This window comes from Coptis chinensis, chromosome 2 (genome assembly GCF_015680905.1).
Source record: "Coptis chinensis isolate HL-2020 chromosome 2, ASM1568090v1, whole genome shotgun sequence".
NCBI lineage: Eukaryota > Viridiplantae > Streptophyta > Magnoliopsida > Ranunculales > Ranunculaceae > Coptis > Coptis chinensis.
This window is the reverse complement of record NC_141457.1, coordinates 66,940,353-66,951,640: the sequence shown is the minus strand read 5'-3', so window position 1 is coordinate 66,951,640 and position 11,288 is coordinate 66,940,353.

The following is an 11,288-nucleotide window of genomic DNA, read 5'->3' as shown; positions in this document are numbered from 1 at the left end:
AAACACTATTAGTCTACTAAGATGGCTAAACAAGAGGCATAATCGAGGGTTAGATAGCACTTTTTGAGCACTTATCACTTAGGATATGGTATAGTGATCAAGCAAGTGCATGTGTGATTTCTCTATCCGGACTTTACTTCTCCCTTGTGTCCATTCTCAAATGTTTCACTCATATAAGGCTTTAGGCTATATACTCACAGGATTTGTAGAATAAGTACTCTAGCCTAGATTTCAAAAACTTACTGCCAATACAACATAGATACTCATGCAATATGTTTATAGAAAGATGCAAAGATTATTACCTACATATTAACCTAAGTTTCTAAAAACTATTCTAATGCAAAGGCTAACGTGAAACTTCTAGATTATTAAGAGCATAGAGAAAAAAACAACCAATATTCCTAAGTGTATAACATAACCTTTTTATTTATATTATTGAAATTTTGAAATTTTCAATAGAAAACAAGTGCATATTATACATATCTATATCCTAACAGATGCCTTAAATTACGTGTGTTTCTATGCCACCCCCAAACAAAAGGCATGCTTTGTCCTCAAAGTATTGAAATAAAAAGGGTAGAAAAATACCAAGGAAATGTGTGAAATTTGGGAACATCTGCAAAACAAAGTTAAAACATAATAATATAGAAAAAGAAAAACAGACGCAACTCTATATGAGTTCCACCTATTATGGGGTTAACAAGAGTAAATTGCTTGGGACGTAAGCAGACACGAACAAAAATAAAAACTTAACTTATCTCCATCGTTTAAGCATCATCCTCCGCCTCTTCATAGGACTACGGTTCTTTTGCGTCCTGCCACGCTATGATAATTTGCCAAGCCCTTCGCTGTGTATCATCAACCCGTGCTAACCTGTCAAGTGTTACTCGGTCTGATGCGGTGTAAGGAGTAACCAAATGAGGCTACACTTGTCATCCCGGCCAAGTCATAACTCGAAATGAATGAACCACGCAATTGGTGGGTCTCATGATTTCAACCCTAACCCAATCCGTGAACTGGGTACCCAATCCCTAAACCAAAACAAGCATAAGAAGATACTTATACCTCATGTTATGGGCTCTTTTTAGACTGGCCACTAAAACTCTGGGAATGTTGTATAGGCGACGTCCCTCAGCTAAAGCAAGGAAAATGTCACCAGCGGTACTATTTGTAGAAGTAAACTGCCACTCCCCTAAAATATTCATCAGGATGAATAACATGGTGGTGCCTACATTCAGGGACAGGCTACCAAGGGCTATGTTATATTGCCCTTGGTCCATTACATGAAACACCCCTCCCCCATAATACTCATGGAAATACGTATAGTCATAGAGTTATGCATTATCGGTCATATATCCCTATGTGTGTATAGGATCAGACAAAGGAAATTCAGAAACCAACACTACCAAAGACTTACTGAATTCTAGTGGCGTGTCATCAACTACGATGGAGAATTTTTGTTCTCCATCAATTCTCCATCATGGTTACAATAGAAATTAACATTATTGTAGAAATATGCAGTAAGTTGAGGTGAATATGAGTCGTCATCACTTACCAGTAGATGCCGCCATCCTAACTACACGATCCTCTCGCGGAACAATCCTCCATAGGTCTCGCTTCCCAACAAGTCTTTGAAAGACTGCTCAGGTATGACTGTAGGAGATGTCACCACAATAACTACTCTCTAGAAGAGCTGTAAACGACCCTTGAAAACTCACAAAAAAAATAGAAAATTTCCGGGGCTACGAAGGTCAGGGCGCGGGTCGCACTCAGAAGTAGCCTTAAATAGGTGTGGATCACGCTCAAGTCTAACTCGAGCTCTAGGCGTTTCAGCGTAGGGTGCGCTCAGACATAGACTAGGTAGGGCGTGGGGGCGCGCTCCATGTGTTAAGAGCAAGATGAAGTGAAAAATAAAAGGAAAAAAATTAGAGGTTAAGGGTGAGAGATGAAAGTGAGATGTGTGGGTTTTGTGTGTAGAATGAATTAAGTATATATAGGGTTTTAGTTTCTAAAACGAATCGACAAGTTACCAAAATTTTTTAAGGCAATTGCTGGAAACAATATTTCCAAAATCTAAAACGGAAACAACCCATATTCCTTATTCCAAGACAAACCTAATATCTTTTAGATTGAAATTAGAATAACAACTTCCTAACTCATTGCAATTTCATCCTACCACAATATCTAATCATAGCCACACCAATAATAGCAATATCATCGACCAACTCATTGCAAAATTACTTCTAAAATAGTGGATCAGATAAAAGCAATGCTAAAAATAAGAATACCACCTCCAAACAATTCGGGAAGGTGGGATTTACGCAAAAATCATCGCATGCTTAGACAAAACCCAATTTAAATTAAAATAGGAATTCAAAGAACAATTAACTACAGAATTCAAATTTAACTACTGAATTTAACAACTTAACATCCAAACTACTAAAAACAATAAAAACAATATCAAAACAACAAATTTCCTAAATAACTAGCCTCGAAATGAAGATGGGCCCGAGCTATCCGTCCTTCGGCGACGACACTTGATAAAGACAAATTTACGTATAACTAACTATCTATGTGTAAACATAAATAATCAATTAACTAAATAAGTGTTTAGATCAATATTCTTACTCTCAATTCATTATGCAATATAGAGAGTCAAGATTCGTTTCACTCATAAACTATCACGACATAAATAGAATTCAACTAATCAAACACAAAGAAACAATGGTGAGAGTAGTGTGTGATGTGAAATTTCTATTCTACGATTATACTATGGATTCAAATAAATCTAAATTAACTAAACTAATAAAAATAGGGTTTTGATGGAAGAGAAAGTTATAGAGAAGAGTAATCAATCCACCTAATAACTAGTTTCATGCAAGAATCGAATTATTCATTGAAAAGAGATCATATTTACGTTTTCACGCAACGATTCAACCTAAAGCCTCAACCTTTATCATCCCTAGCAACAACCTACATCTCTATAGTCATTATTACTAGCATGTAGGATTATTACAACCAAGTCTCTCGACTTAATTACAACAATCCCTAGTTTAATTTATCATATGCTTATTTTGGAAGTCATACAATAAACTAAACTCATTGCAATACATACACATGAATTAATTATACTAGCAATCTATTCCTCATTAGGTTTCATAATCACTCCTTCAAATGGGGGGGATTAGCCTAATATCATTATACTATCATTTCTAAAACAAGAGCAATAAGAACAAGTCATAATTGAATAAGTGATTTTAGGCTAAATCTAATTGAACAATAAGATAATATTCAAAATGAATTAAAACTGAAATTAAAACTAATGTAGAACTATGATTATAAATAACTAATTATAAATTTAAGACAAACTAAATCTATGAATCAAATATTGAATGAGAAACTAAAACTTGAAATACAAACTAATTATTGATTCTAAAAACTAAATCTTGTTCTAAACACTAATTTGAAGCTAATTAACTAGATCTAAAACTAACTATTGGATCTAGACTAAGTAAAAACTAAGTTTTAAAACTAATTTTCTGATCTAGAACTAGGTAACTTAAGAGCTAAGCTTTTGTCACTTGATATAGAAGAGACAAGATCCACAATTTCATGCATGGGCTTGGAGCCATGTTTTGGGCCGGAAAATCGAGCCCAAAACCTCAATACTTCAGTCCACAAAGGGCTTTTCAGCTAGAAATGACTTCAATTGCCCTTTTCATCCACTTCTGCTCTTGTAATTGGGGAAAGGCTTAGACCATTAGAAATCTCTTTCCGAGCCGGTCGTTTTGACGTAAGGTAGGCCCAATTCCAAGGTCTGAGTCCAAAGATACGGCTTTTGAAAGTTCAGCTGACTTTTGTGCTCTATTTCTGCCTGCGTTGACTTTGAATTTTTAGCTTTCACCGGGCTTTAAAAAGGCTTTTTCTCCTTGAGTCTTGGCCTTTAATCATAGAACTTCTTAGCAACCTACATTTGCTTCTTTATCTCGCAAAAGGGTCGCATTTATGCACGTATTTGACTCCAATGCCTGAAATACATAAGAACACAATAACAGTACTAGCTAGCTCTTACTTATTAATCACATGATTGGTATAAAAGTAATATTGTTAGGGGCTCTTATCAAACCACCCCAAAACAGCATTTTGCTTGTCCTTAAGCAAATATGATAAATTAGAATAAGTGACCAAAAATGGAGTTCTAACTAATCTCGTTTCGCCGAGTGCGATTGCATTGACCATATGCAACAAGGCCTTAAACCACTAGGAATTCCCTAGTGGACAAGTTATAGCCTCGTGAGAGTTTTCCAGTGAAGGTACACACAAACTTCATCTATACTACAACGACTAAGAAATAAAACTATTGTTTCCTTATTTATGTCTCAATTATCTATACATCTCATTAGCAATGAATACAGAATAATCAAGTCGAAACCTAAGCTAATATATGAATAATAATCAAATCATCTTAAGACAAACAACTATACAATGAACTATAATATGAAATGCAATGACAGGTCCGTTTCTGAAACTTTTGGGTAGCGTGCCTAACTAGGTTCTCACAAGGAATGTGTCAAAACACATAACACTCTGATTTTTCCACTCAAGCTTGCTAACTCTAGTGTGCAGTGGGCACACGTTTCCTCACAATCTCAATGACAATCCAAGGAAGTCGAGGTCAATCAAACACATCTACCACTTACTATCACACCAACCTATTCCTAATTGAGCTAGAGGTCTTTATTAGGTGATTAGGGGGAGTATGTATTAGTTAAAGAAGGAAGGTAATGGATATTCAAAAAGACAAGTCTGAGAAAATAGGGTCTTCATATTATGTAACTAGAGAAAATCTTGTTCTTTTGCTTATACACTTTGTTTCCATCCTTAGCCTTTTTATTTTGGCTTTTTGACTCATTTTATTCTATTTTTGGAGTTTTTATTTTATTTTTATTTTTATTTTATTTTCTTTAGATGAAAACTTCTTTTCTTTTTCTTTTCTGAAGCAACTAACTAATTTTTGTTTACACAGGTTTTTCTTTTCTATTTTTTTTCACTCATCCTATTTCTCATACTTATCCAGATAGGTAGGCTGATTTTATTTTTTTATTTTGTTTTATTGGATAAAGGATTTGTGGTTTGTGAAAAGGCTAATGAAAGGCTCAGTGGGGCGACCAGCGGATAATACATTTTATATAGGTGTGAATTTCTGGCTATATCGATCCAAAGGTGGCCTAAATTCTCACTTAGGATATGCTGTGGTGATCAAGCAAGTGGATGTGTGATTTCTCTACTAGCATTTGACTTCTCCCTTGTGTCATCACTCAGATATTTCACTCTTATGAGGCTTTTAGGCTAGATGCTCACAGGATATGTATTAAGTACTATAACCTAGGTCTCAGAAAAATACTGCCAAGTACAATCAAATATGCTCATACAAGATGTTCGTGAAAAGATGCAATGACTATTACCTATGTATTAATCTATGTTTCAAAAATTAAATCCTAATTCAAGTACTACGTGAGATTTCTAGACTAACATCATCATGGAGAAGGGAATAATACTATTATCACTAAGTGCCTAGTATAAACAATATTTATGATTTTTAATTATTTATAAAGAAAAGTGCGTAATTTATATCCTAAAAGTGCCTAATATTTGCAAATATTTCTATCCCACCCCCAAACAATCGAACGTTTTGTCCTCAAAATATAAAGAGATAAGAAAAGAATTTACCATAGAAACGTGGCAAAAATTGGCAGTACCTATAATAGAAATATTATAAAGATCATATGATAACATAAAGCACAATTAAACTGTTACGTACTAACTAACATAAACTCTACTGGAGTAAACTTGACAGGCAAAGGGTGGCAAAAAGATTTGAAATGAAATACCAAAATATGCCACCCCCAAACAAAATTGAAAAACTCTTTTTAAGTTTGAAAATTTTGTTTGGCCTATACTCCAGAAAGTTGGTATTGTACAAAAACTTGAGTCTTTTAAAGTCAGATTCCCTAGACTTAATGTGATATATATGTATTAACATGCAGTTTCCCATATATCAATAATCTAAATAATTGTGGATCTTTCCATAAATAGTTAACACGGAATGCACCATCAAACAGAATTAAGCACCAAGATTTCCTATGGCATGGCTTAGTGGAATGGGAGTGAATTCTGATGGATCTAGAATCTAATCGAGTATAAAGTTTCTTTTTTTTCTTTGAACAAAAAGGTGTCCAAGTGAATGATCGTGAGAAAATGGATGGTTATGGAATATATGTAGGGTATGGATAAGTTTTAGATTGAAGGAATGGAAAAAATGAGTGCGTGGTTTTAGCATAAAATTTATTGGTGGCAAGGGTTGGTATTAACACACATTTGAAAATGAAGGTATCATGTGGCTCTTTAGGTAGTTCTTGAGAGGGTGGATCATCACAAGCTCTTAGAAACTCGTCGAATTCCTCATCTAGGTTGTTCGCATCCATATAATTATGGTATTCATCTCCATCTCTGAGGAATTCATCTATCTCGTCTATTGTGAGGTTTACTCCATCTCTTGTAGTGTTGGAAGGCAGGGTGGAAAATTCTTTCGCTAGTTCAGTTATGTTCAAGGAGTCAAAATTGTGATCTTTGTCTTCTTCCATAAGAGGGGTATCTACTAGTGTGGGGACAAGATCGTCAGAAGCAGTAATGTGATATACAAAACTTTCAATAGACTTAACTTCACCTTCTACAGGAAAACCTAGTTGTCTCTGCTTTTGTCTAAACATGTTAACTTCCACAGAAAGATTTCCAAAAGAGAGAGTCATTGAGACATCCTGGCAATTGATTTGGGCATTGCCGGTTGCCAAGAAAGGACGCCCTAAGATGATAGGAATAGAATTATGAGCAGCTTCTGTGTCGAGAATAACAAAGTCAACGGGATAGTAAAAATCTTGAACCTTAACGAGAATGTTTTCAACTACACCTTTGGGATACTTAATAGAATGATCGGCTAACTGCAAAGTCATTTTAGTTGGTTGAAGTTTTGTTAGAGCTAGTTGTTCATATAAATAAAAAGGGAGTAAGTTAACACTCGCCCCCCAGGTCTAATAAAGCAGTTGTTATGAAGGTATCACCTATGGTGCATTGTACAGTAGGACGACCAGGGTCCTTGTACTTAACGATTCCGTTATGTTTAGATAAAGAGGGATATTGTTCAGTTAAGAATGTTTCGTGGGGTATGTTGGTTTTCCTCTTCTTGGTGCACAACTCTTTTAGAAACTTAGCGTGTCCAGGTAAACTTTTTATAGCATCTAGAAAAGGTAGGTTTATAGTCAGATTTTTAAACACTTCCCTAATCTCATCAAAATTTTCATCCTTTTTAGACACAATTAGTCTCTCGGGATACGGTGGTTTATCTTTATATTTAGCATAAGGTTCCAAAGTATTATTAGTTTTTGCTTTATCTTTAGCCATTTTCCATCTAGGTGTCCATATTAGAATCTCTACAAGTGTCGGATCATCAATTTCTATGACAGTATTCGATATGGTTTTATTTTCAGCTTCTGTTTGCGAGTGGTCTTTAGGCATAGTTACTTTGTTATCAACTACTCTCCCTAAACGAAGGGTAGTGATTGCATGTAGGTCCCCTGGGGTTATATTACCATTACACTTAATACTTTTTATTTCGAAGGCGGTGTTTGTTGACTTAGGATTAGGCACTGTTTGACTTGGAAACACGCCTGTTTGGTTATTATTTTGGTTAGGAGACATGTCAATAACCTTTTGGCACAAAGACTACATTATTTGCATCGTTTGTTTCATCATATTAGAGTTTTGATCATGCTGATCTTTCATTAAGTTGGAGTTTTGTTGCATAATTTGATTTTGTTTTTCCAACAAGGTCACTACTGCTACTTTTGTAGATGGTTGAATTGGAATTAAAGCTTGTTGAGCGTTCATGTCTTGATGTTGATAGTTCTGGGTCATGGGCACTAAACCTCTATTCTGGTTACCTAAGTTCCCTTGTCCTTGCTGTTGAGTTAACTAGTTAAAGTGTTATGGTTGTGGTGGTGGTTGTGCATAGACAAGAGGACAATAGAAGTCGGAATGCTCAAGACTAAAACAGACATTACAACGAGTAGATTTAATGTTCATGACAGGAGTGCGTTGTTGTTTAACAGAGATGGCATCTACCTTTTTAGTGAGGGCATCGATAAGACTTTTAAGCTCGGGATCATGTTTAACCTAAAAAAAAAAAGGAGTGGAGTGGGAAGATTCGTTACCTCCCCAATTGTTGTTCCTCTTAGATTGATCCTCTAAGAATTTATAAGCCTCCAAGGCCCCTTTACTAAGAAAACTACCCCCAGTCATGATATCTAGAACCTCCTTATGATGATGTAAAAGCCCCTTGAAGAAGGCACGAACAAGCGTTTCTTTCGCAAAATTATGATGCAGGCATTCAATGAGAAGATCAGTGAAACGATTCCAGGCCTCTGAAAAGGATTCATGAGGATTCTGGCGGAATAAATGAATCTTTTGAAGCATTTCATCTGTCTTCAGGGGTGGGTAAAATTGTTCCAAGAACAATTGAACATGAGTAGCCCATGAGTCCACAGAGTTTAACGTTTGGGCAGTTAACCAAGACACCGCCTTGTTGGCTAGGGTGAATGGAAACACCCTAAGTTTAACTTGATCCGAACTTACGCTAGGATGATGGAATGTAGTGAAAACTTGTTCTATCCTACGCATGTGTTGATAAGACTTCTCGTGGTCTAAACCATGGAAAACTGGTAACAACCTAAATATATTTGGGGGAATTCGAAAATCCCCCACTAGGTCTGCAAGAACGATGCACGACTTAGGGCCATCGTTTAGTGATTTATAAAAATCAGAGAGAGGTGTCTCTGGTTCTTTAGCCATTGATGCAGGTGTAGTGTGTGAAATTCTAGATAGGCATGTGGTATTTATGTCTACAAAAAAATAAGCCTGATTATAATAGAATTAAACTCCTTTGACAGAAGAAACGAGGAGTGAAAGAAAGAGTACCTGAATGCCTCCTTGCTACGCTTATGAATAGCATCTTGTATACACGAGCTTAGTGTATTTAACAAGTTAGAAACACTGAATAACTTGAAGAATTGGAAATTTGAACTAACCTGTGAAAATTGGGCTGCTCAAGAAGAGGGCGCAGGTCGCGCTCAGAAATGGCCTTGGTAGGGTGCGAGTCGCGCTCAGGTCCAACTCGAGTTCCAAGCGCTTCAGCGCGGGGGGCGCTCAAAATTTTCCTTGTTAGGGTGCGGGTCGCGCTCAGGTCGAACTCGAGTTCCAGGCGCTTCTGCGCTAGGCCTGCTCAGAAGTAGCCTTGTATGGGCGCGTGTCGCACTTAGGCTATTCTTGCGAATTTTTTTTAGTTTCTAAACCAAACGATCACAGTTAGAACCAAACAAGGGTGGGTGGGTTGAGAATGGGGGATTGCCCCTTAGATTCAAGCAATTGAATTCTTGTCCTGAAAGAGTTTAAGATGGCAGTGACGCCATTTGATAATAGCAAATTTACGTAAACTAACTATCTATGCGTAAACACAAATAATCAATTAACTAAATAAGTGCTTAGATCAATATTCCTACTCCCAATTCATTATGCAATATAGAGAGTCAGGATTCGTTCCACTCATAAACTATCAAGACATAAATAGAATTCAACTAATCAAACACAAAGAAACAATGGTGAGAGTAGTGTGTGATGTGAAATTTCTATTCTATGATTATACTATGGATTCAAATAAATCTAAATTAACTAAACTAATAAAAATAGGGTTTTGATGGAAGAGAAATTTATAGAGAAGAGTAATCAATCCACCTAATAACTAGTTTCATACAAGAATCGAATTATTCATTGAAAAGAGATCATATTTAGGTTTTCACGCAACGATTCAACCTAAAGCCTCAACCTTTATCATCCCTAGCAACAACCTGCATCTTTATAGTCGTTATTACTAGCATGTAGGATTATTACAACCAAGTCTCTCGACTTAATTACAACAATCCCTAGTTTAATTTATCATATGCTTATTTTGGAAGTCATACAATAAACTAAACTCATTGAAATACATACACATGAATTAATTCTACTAGCAATCTATTCCTCATTAGGTTTCATAATCACTCCCTCTAATGGGGGGCATTAGCCTAATATCATTATACTATTATTTCTAAAACAAGAGCAATAAGAACAAGTCATGATTGAATAAGTGATTTTAGGCTAAATCTAATTGAACAATAAGATAATATTCAAAATGAATTAAAACTGAAATTAAAACTAATGTAGAACTAAGATTATGAATAACTAATTATAAATTTAAGACAAACTAAATCTGTGAATCAAATATTGAATTAGCAAATAAAACTTGAAATACAAACTAATTATTGATTCTAAAAACTAAATCTTGTTCTACACACTAATTTGAAGCTAATTAACTAGATCTAAAACTAACTATTAGATCTAGATTAAGTTAAAAGTAAGTTTTAAAACTAATTTTTTGATCTAGCACTAGGTAACTTAATAGCTAAGCTTTTGTCTCTTGATATAGAAGAGACAAGATCCACAATTTCATGCATGGGCTTGGAGCCATGTTTTGGGCCAGAAAATCGAGCCCAAAACCTTAATACTTTAGTCCACATAGTGCTTTCTGGCTGGAAATGATTTCAATAGCCCTTTTCGTCCACTTTTACTCCTCTGATTGGGTCAAGACTTAGACCATTAGAAATCTCTTTATGAGTTGGTCGTTTTGACATAAGGTAGGCCCAATTCCGAGGTTTGAGTCCAAAGATACGGCCTTCGGAAGTTCAGCTGACTTTTGTGCGCTATTTCTGCCTGCGTTGACTTTGACTTTTCAGCTTTCACCGGGCTTTAAAAGGGCTTTTTCTCCTTGAATCTTGGCCTTTAATCATAGAACTTTGCAACCAACCTTTTCTTCTTTATATCACAAAAGGGACACATTTTTGCACGTATTTGACTCCAATGTCTGAAATACATAAGAACACGATAACAGTACTAGCTCTTACTTATTAATCACCTAATTGGTCTAAAAGTAATACTGTTAAGGGGTTAAAACTACAGTTTTGGGCTCTTATCAACGCTCATGCAATAATCAAGGATAGAAATACCAACACCCCACCCCTAATTTTTTTTTATAGAACAGAATTTAGAAAATTTGTTTTACACGTGGGTCTTTTAAAGTCAGATTCCCGAGATTTCCTAAATTACTATTTTTATAGTTTTAATATATTTTTTTTATTTTTTAT